Raw genomic sequence first — 23,364 nt, 5'->3', positions numbered from 1 at the left:
CATTATACTGCATATGTGTTTATATTTCCACTGTGTCGGTATTTGATACCATTTATTTCCACAACTTGAGAATGTCTCTTTGTATCGTCCTGTAACTTATCATACGTATGATTAAAACAATCTAGTGTCCCCTTAGAATTTTTTTCAGTTTAAACTCCCCTCTGGTAAACATTTATTTTTTTTTTCAAAAAACCATCGCGTGATATGAAAGCAAATAATCGGATACTGAGGCAACTTTATACACAACTTTCTTAATACCCGGTGATGTGCTGGGCAGTCTCAGCTAAGAATGAAAAAAAAACGGATTATATTATATTAAATTTCTTTTGGATTTTATTTGTTCATATATTTGGGATGATACATCAAGAATGGTTTGACAGCGTCGCGTAAATTTCGGCACGCGTGCCTCAAGCCTCTGCCATATATTGTATATATCTTAAATTTTTTAGGCATTCTTGTCGCAAATTTCACAGAAAATACTTTCGTTATATTTTCTGTGAATCGAGGTATCACACTGAACTGGGAATCCAACATTTCTTTTTTTTTAGGTATGGGTAGGCTTCAAGCTCTCATACCGGTATACACATCCACGATATGTTTACCGGTATATACATTCACGATGCTACGTTTACCGGTATATACATCCACGATGCTATGTTTACCGGTATATACATCCACGAGGCTGTTTACAGATATATACATCTACGAGGCTATGTTCACCGGTATATACATTCATGATATATTACCGATATATACATCCACGATACTATGTTTACCGGTATATACATTCACGAGGCTATGTTTACCGGTATATACATCCACGATGCTATGTTTACCGGTATATACATCCACGATGCTATGTTTACCGGTATATACATCCACGATGCTATGTTTACCGGTATATACATCTACGAGGCTATGTTCACCGGTATATACATTCATGATATATTTACCGATATATACATCCACGATACTATGTTTACCGGTATATACATCCACGATGCTATGTTTACCGGTATATACATCCACGATGCTATGTTTACCGGTATATACATTCACGAGGCTATGTTTACCGGTATATACATCCACGATGCTATGTTTACCGGTATATACATCTACGAGGCTATGTTCACCGGTATATACATTCATGATATATTTACCGATACATACATCCACGATACTATGTTTACCGGTATATACATCCACGAGTCTATGTTTACCGGTATATACATCCACGATGCTATGTTTACCGGTATATACATCCACGATGCTATGTTTAACGCAACACTCTTCCACACACCCAGAAAACTTCAATTTTAACATAGCAACTTCGCTGTGTCACGCTAATGAAACTGTATCAACCTCTAGATCACCATATGCTAAACACATGTGTATGGTACAAACTACAGAAACTAGCATAAAACCTAAAGAAATAATGAAAAAACACAGGACTGTTTACCTCTGGGGACGCCAGGAATAATGAAGGTAGTGAGTGAGTAATTAACTTGGCGCTCACCAGATGGTAGCAGAGAAAATATTTCTGGCGCGGTTTTTCAAAGACGGAGAACCACACCTGCATGTCGCGTCCCTTGGGAAAATTTGTAAAGGTTTATAACTCTCCCCAAGTCCTCCATTTGGACTTGAAATTGAGAGCCACTGATATACATAACACCGACGCCACACTCACCATACACCATAAACCCAACACTCATCAAGTCAATGAAGCAAAATTTCACACCATTCTAGTCGTTTGTGTGTGTGTGTTTGCTCACCTATTTGTAATTGCAGGGGTCGATTCACTGCTCCTGGTCCTTCTCTTCGTTAGCCGCTACTAAGTCCACGCTCTCCCTGCTCCAAGAGCCTTATCGTACCTCATCTTCAAGCCATGTATGAATTCTGTGTGTGTGTTGAGGGTTCGGGTGCCAATGTGTATCTTGGTTCATAAGTGTTAACGTGATGACTGTGGCCGCAGTGGATAAAAATAAATGCTGAAAAAAGGACAAAGTGGTGAAAATAAGTAGAGATACGAGAATGAAGGTCGGAGACACAGAAAATGTTACGTTATAAATGAGTCAGTAATGAGAATGTTGTGCTAAGAATGGGGAAAGAAGAAAGTGGAGTGAAAGAATGAAACAGGTTGGTTAGTTTACGGGGTTCAAAGCCTATCAACACACACGGGTCACTGAAGCTGCGTGTCACCAGTCAAGAATTATTTAATCCCTAAAATATAGACTAAAATATATTCTCAGCGTATATACACTGAGAGACGTACACCTGTCGGTAAAACTAGCCCGAAGTGTTTAATTCTTAGAGCAAAAGAGGGGGTTTGAACCGAGGAATGAAAAAAAGGTAATGTTCACGAAGGGACTAAAGAAATTCAGCTAGCCGAACTGGACTTTTGAAAAGAGGTTAAACACAATGTTTGCTCTTTGAAAGTTGTGTGTGGACGTTGAGGCTGAATGGGTCAAGTTTGTAGCCATTGTCTGTACCCAACTGACACAAACCTCTAGTGAGCCAGTGCAGATGTGAATATTTTGTGGCTCAGAAGGGGCAAGAGCTAGCTCTAATATCTAGGTGTTGGCCAAGTCGAGATTTCTCCCTACAAGCACTTCACAGGATCGCAGTTAGTGGCCATCGTCAACCCACCCAGGGCATGGTTGGTGAAACCATACGACTCTGTCAAGTGTAAATTCGATAGGCTTTAAAGCCGTTACTGCATGACAAAAACTACACCCTCAAAACCCACCCTCAGTGGTCAGGCTACTTTACCTTTCTACTCTCTCTCTCCTATCCTCCTCCTGTCCATCCCTCGCCATTCTTACCATCCTTCATATGGCTTAAAAAAAAAAAAAAAAAGCCTTTAAACCCAATAAATCTTTTAGTCACAGAAAACAAACTTGATTTATATATTATATATATATATATATAAGTAAATATATATATAAATATATATATATATAAATATATACAGTGGTCCCTCGCTTTTCGTAGTTCTCGGCAATCGTAAATTTCGCCAATCATAGGGGTATTTTCGTATAAACATGGACTCGCTTTTCATAGGTTGACTCGCGAATAGTAGTTCGTCCAGGACGGGTACGCACGGTGTGAGCCGGGGAGGCCTCCCTACCCAGCCAATCTGGCATTGTTTACCAGTGAGTGAAGGTCCCCTCAAGTGCTCCTACGAAATATTTCATAATATTCCACTCATTTTAGTGCTTGCAAGTACTAAATAAGCTACCATGGCTCCAAAGAAAGCTCCTAGTCTTGGGCCATTTTAGGGAAGTGTTAAAGAGATGCCAGAAACAGAGCTCTCTCCACAGTTACTTTGCGAGACAGGACTAGAGTGACTCTCAAGGTGGTCCTAGTGGCATTAAGAAACAGAGAAGAGAAGCAACCCCAGAGAAGCAATTGGTATCTGAGGTGTTGCTGGAAGGGGATTCCCCTTCCACACTGTAAACAATCCACTCTCTCTCCTCCTCCAGTCTCCCATACACTAAGAAGAATCTCCAATAAAGGTAAGTGTTATGCTGTTAATGTTTCATTCATCATTTCCCATTGTATTGTTTATGTACTACATGTATATTTCATGTAATTTTTTTTTGTTTTAATACTTCTGAGTGTCAGAAACGGATTAATTGTATTTACATTATTTCTTATGGGGAAAATTGATTCGCAAATCGTAAATTTCGTTTATAGTAGCTCCTCCAGGAACGGATTAATTACGAAAAACGAAGGACCACTGTATATATATATATATATATATATATATATATATATATATATATATATATATATATATATATATATATATATATATATATATATATCAGTTGGCTTAATATTAATAATTGAATTTAGGGAGATTTTTAAGCAACATTTGTTCACTGAGTATGACTTCAATAAGTTTGAGGAATATTGAGTAGTTTGATGTACTCTGAGCAGGACTGTATTAGTACAATACTGAGATTTGAGCAGAGAATTATTTAAAGGCTACACACTAAATTCAAAATAATAAAAAAAATGAGATGAATTAAAAAAAGTGTATTTGAATGTAGAAAAATATTTACATTTATTTTAGTTCTAGATACGTTAGAAAGGCTAAAAAAAATTGCCTGTAATTTCATGGGAATTTTCTTGAAATTGCCTCTGAAAAAATCAGCTCCCTCAGTCGCATTCTTAATTGGGCCCTAACACGGAAAGGCAACTCCACTTTGTATATATTCTGATGAATACATCTCTAGATGAGTGCGTACTGAGCGGGAGAGTGCATGTACACATGGAGAAAGCGATGCACTCATGACTTCAATATGAGGAAGGGGGGGGGGTCTTAATGACTCGTTGTCGATAGGATAATTATAACCATAATTAATCAACCTTTGCAATGCTTAGGCATAATAAATTTACTGTATGAATTTGAATCATGCGTGTGGAACAGTTTCATATAAAATAGATAAACATGAAATAAAAATAAAAAACTTTTAAAGTCATAAGAAACTGAGTTAATAAATTCACTAGACTTTTTGTTTTATTTTAAATTTATGGTCTTTTAGTTCCTCTGGTGGCTATTTTTTTAGAGATATACCACAAAAGACGTCTAAATTACCAATTAAATATTTTTTTAAAAGGGGTGGAACTGTAAGTTAGTGGAAGGCTTCGGTCAAATGACCAAAAGTTCCAAAAATGGTTATAATCATAACCATATTTTTTAAAGGGGTAGAGAGGTAAGCCAGTGGAAGGTCTCGGTCAGATGACCAAAAGCCCCAGCGGCGGGTCATCAAATGACTAAAACCAGCGTCAGAAAACACCTATCCTGTTTCCTGACAAATCCTACCTAACCTAACCAAAAGTACCAATGGCGGATCATCATATGAATAAGACCCGATGAATCTTACATAACCTAAATGATGAATGGGTCATCTAAATGGTTAAGACCCCTATTAAGAAGTAACTATCCTGTTTCCCGACAAATAAAATAACAACCAATTATTTCCCTTAAAGTCTATACACTAAAAATTTACTTGAATCCATACTTTCAGTATAAGAATATTCTTATCTAGTGGTCGAAAGGCTTAAAACTTCATTAACTATTTAAACCCCGTTAACTATATTTTTGTAATCACGAGCTGGTGTGAGCACCTCTAATGCTCTCAGTAATTGCAAATGGCCTTAATTCATTCTGGTGACATTTAAGCAATATTTGTACCTCAAGTATACGCACACATATTCCACATTCTTCATAAGTATTACAACATTCCAGAGATACTTCCAACGAGCGAGAGAGTTCAGTTAAACTATATTATTATGATACAAATTATGATGAAAGTCAAAATCATTAATATCGTAAATCATCTTTATTTTAAACAATAATAATCATCATCATCATCATCAATACTAACATTGTTATCACTGTCATGTAAGACCCTAGGCTTATCCCCCAGCGTGTGGTGGGTGAAGAATAGCTATGAGCTGAGAGGATTCAGTAATACCTAGTATAAAATGGTAATTGGTTTACGTTTAGAGGCCGGATAATGTTTTCTTGGAATACCATTACACAGGAAATGGTAAAGAGTGCCTCACGTCTTTTTTTTTTTTTTTTTTTTTGTCTGCCAGGCTGCGTGTTTGTGTGTGTGTGTCTTTTCCCATACGTCCAGTTGTCTCTAGCTCTGTTTGTGTGTGGGGCGGGTATCTTGTTTGTTTTGCTATGGGTGTGTATGTGTCTCGCTTTGTGCGTGTTATTTGTCTGGCTGTGTCTGTCATGCTATGTTTGCGTCTTTTTTGTCTAGTTGTTTGCCTGTCTGTCTCTGGTGAGAGTTTGTGTTTATCTGTTTAGGTATCTGTTTTTTTGTTTCACTGTGCTTCTGCCTTTTCTGTGTTTAGCTTGCTTGACTGTCTTTCTGTTTTTGTCTGCTTGGTTTGCATCTCTCTTGTTTGTGTTTGAGTAGCTAATTGTCTTGTCTATACTATTTGTGTGTCTACATTATTTAATGTCGAACTCGCCGGATTGTTAACTGATTAATTTGAATAATGACTGAGTTACTGGCTGGACGACTGGCTTACTGGTGTTTTTGTTCACTGGTTAGATTCATTGTTGGCTGGCTGCCTTAGTAACTAACTGGCTGGCTTGGTGACTGACTGACTGGCTGGCTGACTCCACTTCTCTACACATCATTCCCACTCCTTCCCTCCCTCCTTCACTTCTCCACACACATTTCTTCCACACCTTTTTTCCCTCCTCCACACAGCACTTCCACGCCCTCCGTCCTTCATCCTCCCACACGCTCCTTTCCAGTAAAATCCTTTATAAGAACATCTCCCTAAGAGTCAGTTTTCCGCAGTGATCGTTCGAGATTTGCTGTAACGATCTTCCGGAAGTGATAACTTGGGAAATGCTGCTCTCTGCGGATGATACAAAGCTCATGTGAGGACGACAACGGGGAGTAGAGAAAACTGCAAAATAACATATTGGCAACAAGAGAGGTCCAATACAAGACTGTTCATGTTCAATTTCTATAAGTGCAAAGGGAAGACAATAGTCTTATAAAGAAATCCAACAGCATCAGGTGAATTGCTAGTCAGAGAGGATCTACGGGGAGAGGTAACAACAAATCTCTTGTTATCTCAGCCGTGAAGTCCAGACATCAAATTGCAAACCCACTAATAATAATAATTATATGTAACTAATCATTAGTGAAGGTAATGTGCCGAGTGACTGAAAAGTGGTTACTGTTATTGTAATGTTCAAAAAACAGAGCTCATTTGTCCTCAATTACTGCTCTATTAGCTTGATTGACATCATAATTAGGATCATTAATATAAAATTTTTTTAAAACAACACTTACTAGCCAAAAGTCAACAATGACTTAGAAATATTTAATCTGCCTTAATTTTTTTTTAAATTCTTCAATTCCAGAAGGCCTTCGACAAAATACAGTCGAAGATTATGAAGTAAAATAAAGAATCGTGGTAAACGAGACGAACATTAGGCTTTAAATCAGAGACGGGTCGTAGGAAATATTACACACGGTGTATGTCTCTCAATGTACATTCGCTAAAAGTTTAATTGCTATTTTGGGGATTAAGTATTCACGACTGGTGATCAGCAGGTAACGTGCAACCTAGACGACTCTCGTGTAGTCGAAAAGCTTTAAATTCCATTAACCAACCAACTGACCAGGGGCTTTCTCATAAACAGGAAACAACTTGTAGTTTCAAAATGACAAAAGCCAACACTGAAATTTTCAAAGTTCGCAAACGACATGAAATTTGAGAAACACGCCACACTGTGATCCCACGGACGGTAAAATACTTAAAAGATAGGCTAGTGGAGAATTGTCTAAGTAATGCATAGGCTGATATTGTGGTACAAGACGTGAAGAATTTGTTCCAATATAGATAAATGCAAGGTAATATATTTTAGATATATATTGTAAAATAACAATAGAAAATATACGGAAGTCTACTAGTCGAGACAAAAGAAGAAAAGGGCCTATAATTAATTACTGTAAACCACTTTAACTTTCCTAAATAAGGTATAGCTGTGAGAAACAAAGCAGACAAATAAGACAGAAATTTCGATACAAAACATATAAAACAATGCCAACACAAAGCGACTGTCAGACCTCACCTCTCAAATTTTTGATCCCCAACTTTGATACAATAGGAAGCCGAACTACTGTAGATTTTGAGCAAAGAAAGACAACAACAAAAGTATCTCCATTAAAGGAGCAAATTTTTTAAAGAAAACCACAAACAATCTGTTGTTGCTTAGTAAACAAAGATTACGTGGAAAAAAATAATATAAACAATCAGTATGGAAGCTGCAAGTGGAGGTTAGGTTAGGTTAGGTAAGGTTCGTCAGGAAACAGGACAAATGTTTCCTGACGCGGGTCTTAGTCAGATGATGACCCGCCGCAAGTGGAGGTGCAACACAAACATTAATTTATTTTTTAATATTAAAAAAACACTGAAGAAAATTCCCCTTAGGAGATACGAGCTCGGAAACACTTCAGATAATTAAGAAGCTGTTTATATGCAATTTGTATTAGCCTTAACTATGTAGTCAGAGGCTACTAGTGGTAGCGGGACAGTGGTTAGTCCTGTAGTTTGCATAATTTGTTACTTTCATGTATTCCATTACGGACCCGGCGTGACAGTCAGACCTGCTCCCACCAGCTCTCATCCCCCACTACTCCCCAAAGCCACCCATCCCCACCCCGCTACACACTGCCACTCCCACGTTCCACCACTCCCCCACATCACTATAAACGTCCAGTCGGAGCCTCTCCTTTCATTCCCTTGGCGCCAGTTAGACCCACAGCTTTCCAGATGTCGGAAACTCTCTCCCTCACCACTTACTCTCCCTCACTAATACTCCCTCATTACTAGTCTTCTTTACGACTACTCTTCCTCACAACTACTCTCCCTCATTATTACTTCACCGTTACTCTTCCATTCCCTTGGCGCCAGTTAGACCCACAGCTTTCCAGATGTCGGAAACTCTCTCCCTCACCACTTACTCTCCCTCACTAATACTCCCTCATTACTAGTCTTCTTTACGACTACTCTTCCTCACAACTACTCTCCCTCATTATTACTTCACCGTTACTCTTCCATACCATTACTCCCTCACCACAACTCTCTCTCGTTATTCTCTCTCACCACCACCATCACCACTACAACTACTAATATTTGTGGTAGTGCAACTGAAATAGTAATAGCAGTTTTTATACCACCACAAACTACTCACACTACCACCACAAACTACTCACACTACCACCACAAACTACTCACACTACCACCACAAACTACTCGCACTACTACCACAAACTACTCACACTGCCAACTCACAGAGCCAATAAAACTTTTAAATTACTGGGAACGCTTGTCTTAAACATGTACTCGTAGGCGCGGACAGAGATACACTATATGCATGGAAAGAATGTGAGAACCTAGTCCCAAGTCTGCACACTGCTATAATAGTTTAGAAAGACACTTAAGAAAACACTAGGACATATTAGAAAATGTTTCGGTCCAGGAACCTTGGTCAGAAGTGATCAATGTCCCAGGACCGAAACATTTTCTAATGTCTTAGTGTTTGCTTAAGAGTCTAAACCTACTTGTCGGTATCTATTACCAAGGTTTATACCACACTGCCATAACAACATACTGGAGTGAGAGACGTACAAGTGTAAAACAAAAAGTGAAAAGCAGGAGCGCCGTGAGCACAATAACAAACACTGTATCAACATCCGTGGTCCCAGACTATTCAACATCTTACCAGAAGATATCAAAAACACTGCTGAGACAAGTGGAGAAAGTTTTAAAGAGGAAAAATGAACCAGTATCCACAAGTGCCAGATCAACTAGGCTGCAACTGATATGCGGGCCAGCAGCAACAGCATGGTTGACCGAATAAGCCTGGCCCAGGGACGGGCTTCGAGAAAAAAAAACTGTGGAAACTCATCAATCGTATATCAAAGGTATATCAACACAAACTACTCACACCAGCCTCCCTCAGCCTCAACAGCTCTCAAGAAGACACTGCAACACAAGTTTCCATCGAAAAGAAAATCAATCGTTCAAAAATCATGAACTGACTAATGTCCCGACAAGTTGTTGATCCCCCCTCCTCCCTTCCCCTCCTATTACCTCTTATTCTCTTCCCTCCCCTCTCAGTGCCTACCCCTCCTATACCGGCCCCTTCCCTTCCTCACCCCATCGTGTGCCTGGCTCTCCCCGATAACAAATTTCGCCCTATGGGAGGAGTATTAGTGTGGGTGGGTGTTTGGGTGATAGAGGGGAAGGGTGAAGTAAGTCGGGGAGACCTCTGTTGGGTGGGTGTTTGGGTGATAGAGGGAAGGGGCGAGTTGAGGTGGAGGGTGACCTGTTTTGGGTAGGTGTTTGGGTGATAGCAAATGAAAGAAGGCAGGATATGGAGTTCTTTTCAAACAGTCTGTCCCTATCAGTCCTGTCAGTGACTTGAATATTTCGTACATTGTGACCAAGTTGTCGCTGGATCTCCTGTCTTCTGAAGTATTGAATCTCAGTTAGGTTAGATAAAATTCATCAGGAAACAGCAAGTGTTTTATGATGACCTCCCCTCAACTAGAGTTTTTGGTCATCTGACCAAAAAAGCTAGGTTAAGTCTGATTACCAAAAGAAAACTTTTTCCCGTTCGGCTCAAAATATGTTTTTATTGCACAACCCGTTTTAAGTTGAAAAAATACATAATAAATAAGAAAATAACCTTATCTCAATATTTTATTTTTAAAAGAGAAAATGTTACAAGCGAGCCAGCCAAGGCTGGCATTGGCCAAGGGTGATGATGTCGTTGCCACCTAATGAGGAAGGATGTCAGGTAGTTAGACAAGCGTTAAGCAGTTGACCTGTAAGTATTAGGGTTACGACTGACATTGCTGGGGGTCAGTTCCCGCGTCGCCAGCTTCATACATCACCATATTATCAATAATTGTTAAGATTAAGTATATCTGCTTCCCTCAAACTCCCATTTGTGGTTTTCATGTCGTTTCTCATAACAGAAAATATGCACTGAAAAAAAAAATAAAGGAAAATGGTTGGTTTATTTCGTTTAAAGCCTATCGACTAGAAATTTTTTTAATTCTGAGAGTAACCTTTACAGTTTACACCGATGATATCCTAGGACCTAAAATAATGGTTTATATGTCAGTGTATAAACTCTTAAGAAAGTGATCTTCGGGTTTATGTCCTCGCCTGGGAGACAATTGTTTAAAACCTATTCACTCGATGCACGTCATTAAGCCTGCATTAAATTTAACCTTGGCTTAGCTTATATGCAAAGGAAAAATACTGTTGAGGTATTAAGCATGGAAAACGGGATAGAAAGAATAATAAGCTTTGTTCGGGGTTAACGTTTAGTTACACTGTATTATGGACATGAATAAATGTGAAAGCTGGTGTATGTATAATTCTCAGTGAGGAACGCAACTCTGTGGCTGGAGATACAATAACCTGTTTTGGTGTTAATAATATGCAAATGTGACGTGAATTTCATTAGCTCCTTTGCTTTACGAGCTGCTGCGAGAAGTCAGAATATTCAGTGTACAAGCAGACATGGAATGTGTAGTAGCAGAATGAAAGATGCAGAGAGACGGAGGGAGCACATAGTATATTCAAAAGAATATATTATGAATTATATAGATACATTATATGCTTGGAATTTCTATACTTCTGTCCAGATAAATTAGCTGAAGATAAAAAACTTAGAAGGGCCTCTCCTTGCTTTGATATCGCTACTGCTACAATGCTGACATAAACAAAGCGGGTGAGAGACATACCTCGCCTTATGGAAGGAACGTTCATGGAATTAATACGAAAAGAAGAAGAGCGTAGACCGAACACCATTACCAGTAGTACTATCAGTTTTTAAGTTAAATACTTGAGGATATAAAGTCCTCACAATTGTATCTTTCTTAGTAATTACAATCGGTAATAATTGCCTTTTAGTACACACACACAAGCAAATCAAACTTGCAACATCTCAATGGTGCAGATCGGCAGAAACAGCGTCCTGTGTTAATATTGGATGAGTGAGTTAGTTGTGCAGTGTTCCACCTACGTTACTGTAACTTTTATTCTCCAAGAAGAAATTGTGTGTGGAGCCTGGAGGCAGCATTGTGATTCAGTCTACCGATGTTCTGGGAAGTTTATGGATAGACCTCAGGAATCCAGGAACAACTGCCGGAATCTCTAGAGGAATCAATTTCTGCTCATGCACCAGACAAGATTCCGATTCGAGAAGAGAGAGAAGTGCTGGGAAGAGAAGAGGGTGATTCTGCAAGTAGACGACGCAACGAGAGGACGTCAACGAATTCACTTCGAGCACTAAGACCCAAAGATATATTTTTTGGGTTATCCTGAGTTGTTCAGAGCTGAGAAGAAACTTGATGGCTGCCACTTCGAGCCCCATCCCTTCAAGAGGGTAAGGCGGTGACTAGCTTGCTTGTTCTCCCCCCCCCCTCTCCCCCAAATCATCCAATCCCCCCAATACCCCAACCACTACACTGGCCTAACCACAAACACACTCTTTACACTGTTGTCCTACCTTTCCTGTCTTCTTTTTCGGCATTGCATTATGCATGATAATCGAACTTATGTGTACCTGTGCCTAAATAAATTACTTAGCCTTTGAATTATATTAATTTAAATTAGGATTGAAGAAGCAACTCGTGAAGAATTTTTTCCTTTAAAAAATGCCTTGAACTGTACATTACTGTATTTTACATTAAATTACACATTTTCAAAGTATCTCTTAAGCCGTTTATTAGACCTGAGATAAAAAATAATATATTTGTTTTTGTAGGTTTCTGATCAGATCGTTAAAAATTGGACACACTGAAGCAAGGCTTTTATTATTTTTCACTCTCTCTTTTCAGTTTACTTCTGGTTGGTTAAATGGGTTTAAAGCCTATCCCCTACACGAGATTCATTAAGATGCATGTTACCTGTTCACTTCCGAAGATACTCAATACCAATAATAGGGTAATGTGACTTTGTAAATGGCCCAAGTCGGACCGTAACGTTGTCGTAAGCGGGTTATTTATATAAATACGTAATATATATATATATATATATATATATATATATATATATATATATATATATATATATATATATATATATATATATATATATATATATATATTTAGGCGTATATACACAAATAACGGGCACATAGGAGAGGGGAGCTTACCACGGCGTTTCGGTACGACTTGGACCATTTACAAATGGCGTATATAACCTGCTGAGAATCTCCGATAAGTTTTGGGTTGAATCTTTCCTGGATTATGAACAACAATGAAAATAGAAATTGCTAAAGGCATGCATGAATAGTGATCATTCTCAAGTGTGAAGTCTATATATTCTGGTAGAAGTTGTTTACTGTGTCACAGCCAGAGACCAGCTTACACTCAGGCCTCTGTTCAGCACTACATGACCATCACGGGAGCTGCCTTTTAATGCTAGTGAAGGGCTCTTGTTCCGAGGAATTAGAGCTCATCTTCCCTTCCTCAGGTCAAATCTGTCTGCCTTCTATTCCAACGTTTAGCGCTTCTGCAAAATAATAGTAGTAGTAGTAATAATAATAATAATAATAATAATAATAATAATACGCACTGCATTACATAAAATGAGTGACATCTGGTTAACGAAATTAATATTAAGCAATTCGTAATTTCAAATTGTAATCATTATATTAAATTGCAGTGATAATTATGTTTCATTTTTTTATTCTAAATAATTAAGAGTGAAGTACAGTATTAATTTCCCAAGTGACTTGTTGCGATATTTCCAAACAATTTAAATAATTGTTGCAATAATTCCGCTGAAATAAGTCTCAACTTCATGAAAATAATTTATTTCATGTTTCAAATAAGTAATTATATATATATATATATATATATATATATATATATATATATATATATATATATATATATATATATATATATATATATATATATATATATATATATATGTGTGTGTGTGTGTATTTTTATATATGCGCACACACACATACACACTCAAATTATGGTGTGAATTTCATTTTATATAAAACTATCTTTAAAACTTCTACAAGAAGCCACTTTGTTCTACAAAAAGCCATTTAGGCTCTACAAGAAGCCATTTCTCAAATAATCTTGATCCCCCTTTGCCATTAATAATCGCCCACTATTTTATTCTAGCTTCGCGATCATAGCTGCCTGTCTATACCGTACTATACTAGTGACTTAACATCACATGAACTCCTTAAATCCGATTAATCAACAACCCAAAATCATTATCGTACAGATATTTACACTATAAAATGCACATGTGTATACATGCTTAGTGAGAGATTAAAGTATTCTCTACTGGTGACGAACATATGACACGCTGCCTTAATGACTGTAGTCGATTGGCTTTAAAGTTCATTAACCAACCGATATCATTATTCTTGACTGGTGGTGAACTGGTGACATGCAGTCTTAATATAAATCCTCGTGTAACTCAATGAACAAAAAACATCTTGGTGGTGATAGAGCCGGAGGCGTTCGATTTTGCTGTGATGGTAGAAGGGCCGAAGTAGTAGAACTAATAAGCAGAGGGTAATAGACATGACGAAGTAAGCACAGAGGTGGAGAATAAGGCTGCTATTAGTGTGTGCACATTGGAGGTGAGGCTTTAGTTGTTGTAATGGGACACGAAAGTTCGAACAAGGGACTACAAAGAAAAAAGATTGTTGATTTTGAATGGTTCTTCTTGTGTCTTTCTTGAGACTAGAACCACGGAGAGGTGTCAGGGACCTGCAGTAACACATGTGCACTAACATATGTACTAAACACATGTGTGATGAACGTGTCCTACACACATGTATGCTCAGCACGCAATTGCATATGGCCTGCTTCTAGATTCCTTCCTAAAAGTTCACATATCAAAGGTGGCATTGAGGGCGTGTGTAGTTGGTGTATAACCTTCCCCTGAGTTCCCTGCCCCAGCAGTTCTCTCTCTGAGAGGTGCTACAAAGCGACAGTGGTCAGCCCCAGATATTACCCCTAAACTCAATTTGTCCTGACTGCCTGTCTCCCCGGCGGCCGCCAACCACCTTCATATTCCAAGCTTTCTCTCTCTGTTTCCAGTATGTTTCACCTTTATGCACTGTAGTGTTTTACGGCGTTCTTGATCCTACCACTACATTCTTTCACGTGGAAATATTTTTTTATTCTTTTGTCTCGGTGCGTTTTTAGTCTGGTTACCAAACCCATTTCTTTTGCATTAGCTATAAGGCTTTCACATAAACACTAATTGTACACTTCTCACGTATACAAAAGCTGTACACCTATTACTCGTACTCCAACAGTACACCTCTCACGTAAACATCAACTGTGCACCACTAATGTGGTGCTGTATATCTCATGTGTACACTTGTTGTATACCTATGTGAACACCAGCTGTGTATCTCCGACGTGCACATCAGCTGTGCTCCTCTGATGTGAACATCTGCCTAGAATATCTAATAACGAATTGGTTCCATGTACATGAAGCTCGACTCAGGTGAACACTTGCGTTTAATTGACCTGACTATTGGATTTCTGATATACCTGAGTTATTGCATCTCTCTATTGACCCTTTGAATAAATCTTAAAATTTCAGTTATTAGAATTTGTCCAGTAAATATAAAAATATTTCACCATTTTTATCTCAGATTTCCATTACAATATTTTAAAGAATGGAGAAGTTGATTTCCGCAGAGAAGAGAAATTGAAACGAATGCATTTTGCGTTTCAAATTGTCTTTAAAGGAAGATTTAGGTTTTTACATTATTTTATCACATGATTGAATATTTGATAAATCGACTTTGCCTGTCTTGTGTAAATTGCTATTAAACTTGTTCGCAAGTTGTAGGCTCCTTGTTCCTCACTCCTTCACAAGCTGCTGTTCATTTCATGCAAGACGGAGACTATCAGATCATTTAAAAATAAAATTCAGCTTTTGTTTCAGTCCTCACCACTTGCAGTACATCTGTACTTGTGCCACCTGTGTTCCCTTTACACGTCACCCATTCTCCGTCATCACTGAAGTCACCTGCTCATATAATGACTAGCAACATGTTCATTTGAGAAGTCAGGTGCAAGACCTGCTCCGCTTGGGTCAGTAGGCCTATTGCAGTGTTCCTTCTTCCCTATGTTCTTATACAAATATCCGAGAAAATGGAATAAATGTACTATTCTTATGGATTCAATCACACGATGGAAGTTAATAAATTAGGTAAGTTAATTAATTAGTCAAGGAACATACCCTGAAGGAAAATGTAGAATACAACTTGGTTACATCTGTCTAGCATTATGAATAATATTAGGTGAGAAGTAAATAAAGAGAATGTCATACTAATGCAGTTAGAAACCTAAGTAGATATATAACTTACTATGATGACAAGAACGTAGATAAACATATCTATGGAACAACTTGCAATGTGAATAGACTGACCAATGTTGCAGTAGCTATGCTTAGGCTTGGTTACAAGAACCTCTGGAAGCTTGCCAGACGCCCAGATGATCAAGATAAATGAAAATTATGTGGGCAACCTTATGGCCACTTTCTTGAATACTTGAACACTTGACTGTCCATTTATTAATGAAAATAAGATACCAGACATATCAAGACAATATCCTAAATTTGCTTGTAACAGATAAAATAATTGTAGACAATCCAGATGTATTGCTGTTAACCCTTTGTTGTCTAGTTCCTAGGCATTTCGTGCATCCACATGCTCTTGCACTACCATCCACATGCTCTTGCACTACCATCCACATGCTCTTGCACTACCATCCACATGCTCTTGCACTACCATCCACATGCTCTTGCACTACCATCCACATGCTCTTGCACTACCATCCACATGCTCTTGCACTACCATCCACATGCTCTTGCACTACCATCCACATGCTCTTGCACTACCATCCACATGCTCTTGCACTACCATCCACATGCTCTTGCACTACCATCCACATGCTCTTGCACTACCATCCACATGTTCTTGCACTACCATCCACATGCTCTTGCACTACCATCCACATGTTCTTGCACTACCATCCACATGCTCTTGCACTACCATCCACATGTTCTTGCACTACCATCCACATGTTCTTGCACTACCATCCACATGCTCTTGCACTACCATCCACATGCTCTTGCACTACCATCCACATGCTCTTGCACTACCATCCACATGCTCTTGCACTACCATCCACATGTTCTTGCACTACCATCCACATGCTCTTGCACTACCATCCACATGTTCTTGCACTACCATCCACATGCTCTTGCACTACCATCCACATGTTCTTGCACTACCATCCACATGTTCTTGCACTACCATCCACATGCTCTTGCACTACCATCCACATGTTCTTGCACTACCATCCACATGCTCTTGCACTACCATCCACATGTTCTTGCACTACCATCCACATGTTCTTGCACTACCATCCACATGTTCTTGCACTACCATCCACATGATGGATATGGAGCGCACAATAACCTAGCCGCTTCGGCACCAAAATCTAAAATCTTATTATTTACATAATCTGATTCATTACTTTATCATTCATGAATAATCATCGGTTTAATGTTCATCAATATTTAACATTACATTCCAAATGATCCCTCATTAGTTTTATGTTTGTCGACGCTCAACGTCGCTATCAGGAGCATTTACTAGATTAGAAATTTTGTTCATGTACGTTAGCCTGCATTCTGGGTAAACTAATTATACCTCTTTGTTCACAGAGGGTTAGTGCTGCATTCAGTCTAAACCACTGCTGACTACTCGTTCATAGAGGTTTATGTGCACTCAGGATAAATCATTACTGACTAATCGTTTATAGAAGTTTTATTCTGCAGTAAAGATAAGCCATTACTGGCTTCTCGTTCATAGAGGTTCAATTTGTACTAAGGATAAACCATAATTCACTTCTTGTTTGTCGAGGTTTAGCGTTGCAATCCGAATAACCCGTGCGTGGTATCTTCGGTGAAAGCTGCAACAGCATTTGCATGCAGGTGAGACAGCCGGTGCGTATCAACATTGCTTTCTCCATTAGTTCATCACACAGTATCTGTCTCACAGTTAACACAGGCAGCGCTGACCTAAAGTTACCTCCTGAAGGATAGCCTCTTTCAGAAATCCAAAATTGGATTAATAATTTAGAAAAATATAAGTTGGAAATGACCAACAGAGGTAATTACTGTAGCAGTACAATAAGTATGAACAAATTCAGTAATTTTACATATACTAGCAACACCTTGAAGTAACTGCACATATCCCAACAACAACTTAATTACACAATAGCAACAACTTAATTGTACAATAGCAACAACTAAAAACAAAAAAACTTAAAAAAACTGAACAAATAACAAGAAACCTAAAGTCCAGTCATATCTACAGTACACTATCATCTCTATGGTTCGTCAGCAGCACACAGATGTCAACCATCACCCAGGTACCTATTAAGTGCTAGGCAAACAGGGACAACTGGTGTGGGAAGACTTGCCCATCAGCCAGGAATCACTGCACCTTGCATTCCTTCATTTTTTACATAAAGCACAAATGGTATCGCGCCTACGAATAATTAGCGGTTGTTGGCTACCCTGAGAAGTTGTTATCAACCCTACACTCCTGCAGCCACAAACCTCTATTCACACGAACTGTCTTAGATGGCTTATCAATTGCACGTGGGTTATTAAGACTGAATACTACCAGTAACAATTAAGAACATTTTAATTTTAAATTCTTTTAAAACCATAAAGCAAGCTTATTTACCAACTACATGCCTCTACTCTACTGTTCATGTGTAAAAGGCATAAGTGTAAATTCTTTGTATGATAAACTAAAGTAACGATTTTTTAAACTCAAGTAATCAGTCAATTTTCTGCATACTGACAAGCTTCACTGCACCTGCTAATCATGTTTAAGTAGCAGTAAATAGGTACCTGAGTGGTACTCTACTGACGTATGTTGTATCCTGTAAGATCTATCAAATAATCAGCTGCAGAGAACTCGATAAGCTAAGGGGATTCTTGTCTCGATACAATTAAACACTTGTCGACCAAAACAATTCAGTTTATCCTAACTCACTGTTTCTTCTACTCATATAAAAGAAAATGATTCTCGTAGCCATTCTACTTTAGGGTCAACTTTACAGAACTCTCAAACACTAAAATTAACACCTCGTGGATAAACTGCACCTTGGTATGTATTATATTAACACAAAAAGAAAAGTCATGCATATAAATATATATATAATTGTACCCACGGAATAAGTGGTATTGATCAATAACAACACTGCACTAGCCAAGGAGTCGAACCCATGCCGTTTTGGCCCGCCTCATGGTGAGAGAAAACGCATGACGCTTTTGACCACTATAAGACTGCCATCCCCACGAGCCCCTTTGAGGCGGGGTAGATGGCAGACCAGAGGCCTAGCTTCTCCCTACGAGCCCCGTGAGGGCGGGGAATGTGGCTAGGCCTGGGGACACTTGGTCCCAAAGATGAGGAGGTACTTGTACCTCCTCCCATGGGAGACTTAAGTCTCGAGACACTCCCCAGATAGGGAGCCAAGGCCGGGTCACCACTACTTGGAGAAGACCCGGGCCGGGAGAATACCGGCGAATAAAAAAAAAAAATAAATAAAAAATTGACCACTAGACTAGTCTAGTCTAAAGCGTCATGCGTTTTCTCTCACCATGAGGCGGGCTAAAATAACATGGGTTCGACTCCTTGGCTAGTGCAGTGTTGTTATTGATATAATTACATTACCTAATAGATTACTCCATTCACTTTAATGCTCAGTAACTCCTCAAATATGCTACAAATGTGTACAACTATAAAGCTTTTTATTTGAAATGCACATTTGTACCTTATGTTGTAATTTGTTTACTGTATTGTTACCACTGAATATATCATTGCTTAGTTAATCTTAAGTTAATTTTAAGCCTGCGAATAATGCTCTGCATACAAGGGGCTTTTGGCATGTACACTAAACCACTGTATTTCTTTTGTACAACTATGTATCATGTCCAAATAATAATAAATAAATAAATAAATAAATAAATAAATACATATATATATATATATATATATATATATATATATATATATATATATATATATATATATATATATATATATATATATATATATATATATATATATATATATATATATATATATATATATATATATATATATATATATATATATATATATATATATATATATATATATATATATATATATATATATATATATATATATATACTGGGGAACACAGTCCCTACAATTTCCACTTACTACTCTTCGTGTGTTACTCCCTCTCTTAGGGAAGGTTCGTCAGGAAACAGGACAAGTGTTTCCTGACTCAGGTCTTGGTCAAATGATGACCTGCCATTGGAGATTTTGGTCATCTGACCGAGGCCTTTCGCTGGCTTACCGGTTCACCCCTTTAAAAATTAAAATTAACATCATTACTCCCTCTCCTCTTTTCTTCTTGCTTCGCTCTCTAATTCTCATCCATTTGTCTTCATCCTTCTACACCTCTTTCCTCTCCAAAGCCATTTAAACTTCGCTAAGGGATTTAAAGCTCATGGCGGCCAGTTGGTATTGGTGGTGGTGGTGTGCTGGTGGTGATGGAGGTGGGCTGGTGGCGGTGGAGGTGGGTTGGTGGTGGTGGAGGTGGGTTGGTGGTGGTGGTGGTGGTGGGCTGGTGGTGGTGGAGGTGGGCTGGTTGTGATGGAGGTGAGCTGGTGGTGGTGGAGGTGGGTTGGTGGTGGTGGAGGTGGGTTGGTGGTGGTGGAGGTGGGGTGGTGGAGGTGGTGGGTGGGCGGTGGTGGTTTGTTGGTGGTGGTGGAGGTGGGCTGGTGGTGGTGGAGGTGGGCTGGTGGTGGTGGAGGTGGGCTGGTGGTGGGGGAGGTGGGCTGGTGGTAGTGGAGGTGGGTTGGTGGAGGTGGGCTGGTGGTGATGGAGGTGGGCTGGTGGTGATGGAGGTGGGCTGGTGGTGGTGGAGGTGGGTTGGTGGTGGTGGTGTGCTGGTGGTGATGGAGGTGGGCTGGTGGTGGTGGAGGTGGGCTGGTGGTAATGGAGGTGGGTTGGTGGTGATGGAGGTGGGCTGGTGGTGGTGGAGGTGGGTTGGTGGTAGTGGAGGTGGGTTGGTGGTAGTGGAGGTGGGTTGGTGGTGATGGAGGTGGGCTGGTGGTGATGGAGGTGGGCTGGTGGTGATGGAGGTGGGTTGGTGGTGGTGGTGTGCTGGTGGTGATGGAGGTGGGCTGGTGGTGATGGAGGTGGGCTGGTGGTGGTGGAGGTGGGTTGGTGGTGGTGGAGGTGGGTTGGTGGTGGTGGAGGTGGGTTGGTGGTGGTGGAGGTGGCTTGGTGGTGGTGGTGGTGTGGTGGTGGAGGTGGGTTGGTGGTGGAGGTGGGTTGGTGGTGGTGGAGGTGGGTTGTTGGTGGTGGTGGTGGGTTGGTGGTGGTGGTGGTGTGCTGGTGGTAATGGAGGTGGGCTGGTGGTGATGGAGGTGGGCTGGTGATGGAGGTGGGCTGGTGGTGGAGGTGGGTTGGTGGTGGTGGGTTGGTGGTGGTGGAGGTGGGCTGGTGGTGATGGAGGTGGGCTGGTGGAGGTGGGTTGGTGGAGGTGGGTTGGTGGTGGTGGTGGTGGGCTGGTGGTGGTGGAGGTGGGCTGGTGGTGGTGGAGGCGGGCTGGTGGTGGTGGAGGTGGGTTGGTGGTGGTGGTGGCGGCTTGGTGGTGGTGGAGGTGGGCTGGTGGTTTTAGAGGTGGTTTGGTGGAGGTGGGTTGGTGGTGGAGGTGGGTTGGTGGAGGTGGGTTGGTGGTGGAGGTGGGTTGGTGGTGGTGAAGGTGGGCTGGCGGTGGTGGAGGTGGGCTGGTGGTTTTGGAGGTGGTTTGGTGGAGGTGGTTTGGTTGTGGAGGTAGGCTGGTGGTGGTGGAGGTGGGTTGGTGGTGGTGGAGGTGGGCTGGTGGCGGTGGAGGTGGGGTGGTGGAGGTGGGCTGTGGTGGTGGAGGTGGTTTGGTGGAGGTGGTTTGGTTGTGGAGGTGGGCTGGTGGTGGTGGTGGTGGTGGTGGTTTGGTTGTGGAGGTGGGCTGGTGGTGGTGGAGGTGGGTTGGTAGTGGAGGTGGGCTGGTGGTGGTGGAGGTGGGTTGGTAGTGGAGGTGGGCTGGTGGTGGTGGAGGTGGGCTGGTGGTGGTGGAGGTCGTTTGGTGGAGGTGGTTTGGTTGTGGAGGTGGGCTCGTGGTGGTGGAGGTGGTTTGGTGGAGGTGGTTTGGTTGTGGAGGTGGGCTGGTGGTGGTTTAGGTGGGTTGGTGGTGGTGGAGGTGGGCTGGTGGTGGTGGGGGTGGGCTGGTGGTGGAGGTGGGCTGGTGGTGGTGGAGGTGGCCTAGTGGTGGTGGTGGGTTGGTGGTGGTGGAGGTGGTTTGGTTGTGGAGGTGGGTTGGTGGAGGTGGATTGGTGGTGGTGGAGGTGGGTTGGGTGTGGAGGTGGGTTGGTGGTGGTGGAGGTGGGTTGGTGGTGGTGGAGGTGGTTTGGTGGTTGAGGTAGTTGAGGTGGCTTGGTTGTGGTGGGTTGGTTGTGGAAGTGGGTTGGTGGTGGTGGAGGTTAGTTGGTGGTGGTGGGGGTGGGTTGGTGGTGGCGAAAGTGGGTTGGTGGTGGCAGAAGTGGGTTGGTGGTGGTGGCGGGTTGGTGGTGGAGGTGGGTTGGTGGTGGTGGGGGTGGGTTGGTGGTGGTGGGGGTGGGTTGGTGGTGGTGGTAGTGGGTTATAGAGGGCAGGTAGGGTTGGTGGTAGTGAGTCATGGTGGGTAGATGATTGTGTTAATAGGCCACGATGGGCAGGTAATTGCAAGACAGTGAGGGCAGGTGGTGTTAGTGAGTCATGGTGGGCAGGTGGTTGTAGTGAGTCAGGGTGGGCAGGTGGTGGTAGTGAGTCAGGGTGGGCAGGTGGTGGTGAGTTAGGGTGGGCAGTAGATTGTGAGTCAAGAAGGGCAGGTGATAGTGGGTCAGTGTGGACAAGGAATGGTGGGTCATGTCATGGTGGGCAGGTGCTAGTGGGTCATGGTGGACAAGGAATAAATGGTAGGTCATGTCATGGTGGGTCAGGGTGGGCAGGTAGTTGTGAGTCAAGAAGAGCAGGTGGTAGTGGGTCAGGATGGGCAGGGGTGGTAGGTCATGTCATGGCGGGCAGGTGGTGGTGAGTCAGGGGGAGGTAGTGGTTGTGAGTCAAGAAGGGAAGGTGGTAGTGTGTCTGGTTGGGCAGTCACGTCATGGTGGACAGGTGGTGGTGGCGAGTCATAGTGGGCAAGTGGTTGTGAGTCAAGAAGGGAAGGTGGTAGTGGGTCTGGGTGGGCAGGGGTGGGGGGGTCACGTCATGGTGGGCAGGTGGTAGTGGGTCTGGGTGGGCAGGTGGTGGTGTGTCTGGGTTGGCAGGGGTGGGGGCTCACGTCAAGGTGGGCAGGTGGTAGTGGGTCTGGGTGGGCAGGTGGTGGTGGGTCTGGGTGGGCAGGGGTGGGGGGGTCACGTCATGGTGGGCAGGGGGTGGTGGGTCTGGGTGGGCAGGTGGTGGTGGGTCTGGGTTGGCAGGGGTGGGGGCTCACGTCAAGGTGGGCAGGTGGTGGTGAGTCAATATAGGGGGAACTCATATTTTTCAAGTGTTCCTTGACCACCAAACTCACTCTCTCTCTATATCTGTCTTTCCCTCACAATACAACCTTCATATCATGATAAAACTAGGCCATAAAACCACGTACTGAAATCCACAAATAAAAATATATTTTTCTTTCGAGGTGCAAGGTA

At 41.4% G+C, this 23,364-nt stretch overlaps 1 protein-coding gene across 8 annotated transcripts in view; it reads right to left on the bottom strand.

Moving 5' to 3' along the window:
- LOC128703610 (calbindin-32) overlaps positions 1 to 23,364 on the bottom strand; it is a 474,209-nt gene that overhangs the window by 345,902 nt on the left and 104,943 nt on the right. For 5 of the 8 annotated variants that reach the window (XM_070101209.1, XM_070101211.1, XM_070101222.1 and 2 more), the window contains exon 1: positions 1,460 to 1,477. The exons of the other annotated variants lie outside the window; for them this stretch is intronic. The gene's annotated coding sequence lies outside the window, so the exon portion shown is untranslated. Of the gene's footprint in view, positions 1 to 1,459; positions 1,478 to 23,364 lie in introns of those variants that run through there. 8 annotated transcript variants of the gene reach the window in all.

Source organism: Cherax quadricarinatus, chromosome 76 (genome assembly GCF_038502225.1).
Source record: "Cherax quadricarinatus isolate ZL_2023a chromosome 76, ASM3850222v1, whole genome shotgun sequence".
In the NCBI taxonomy this organism is placed as follows: domain Eukaryota; kingdom Metazoa; phylum Arthropoda; class Malacostraca; order Decapoda; family Parastacidae; genus Cherax; species Cherax quadricarinatus.
The sequence above is the reverse complement of the archived record's forward strand: the minus strand, read 5'-3'. Positions and strand labels throughout refer to the sequence as shown.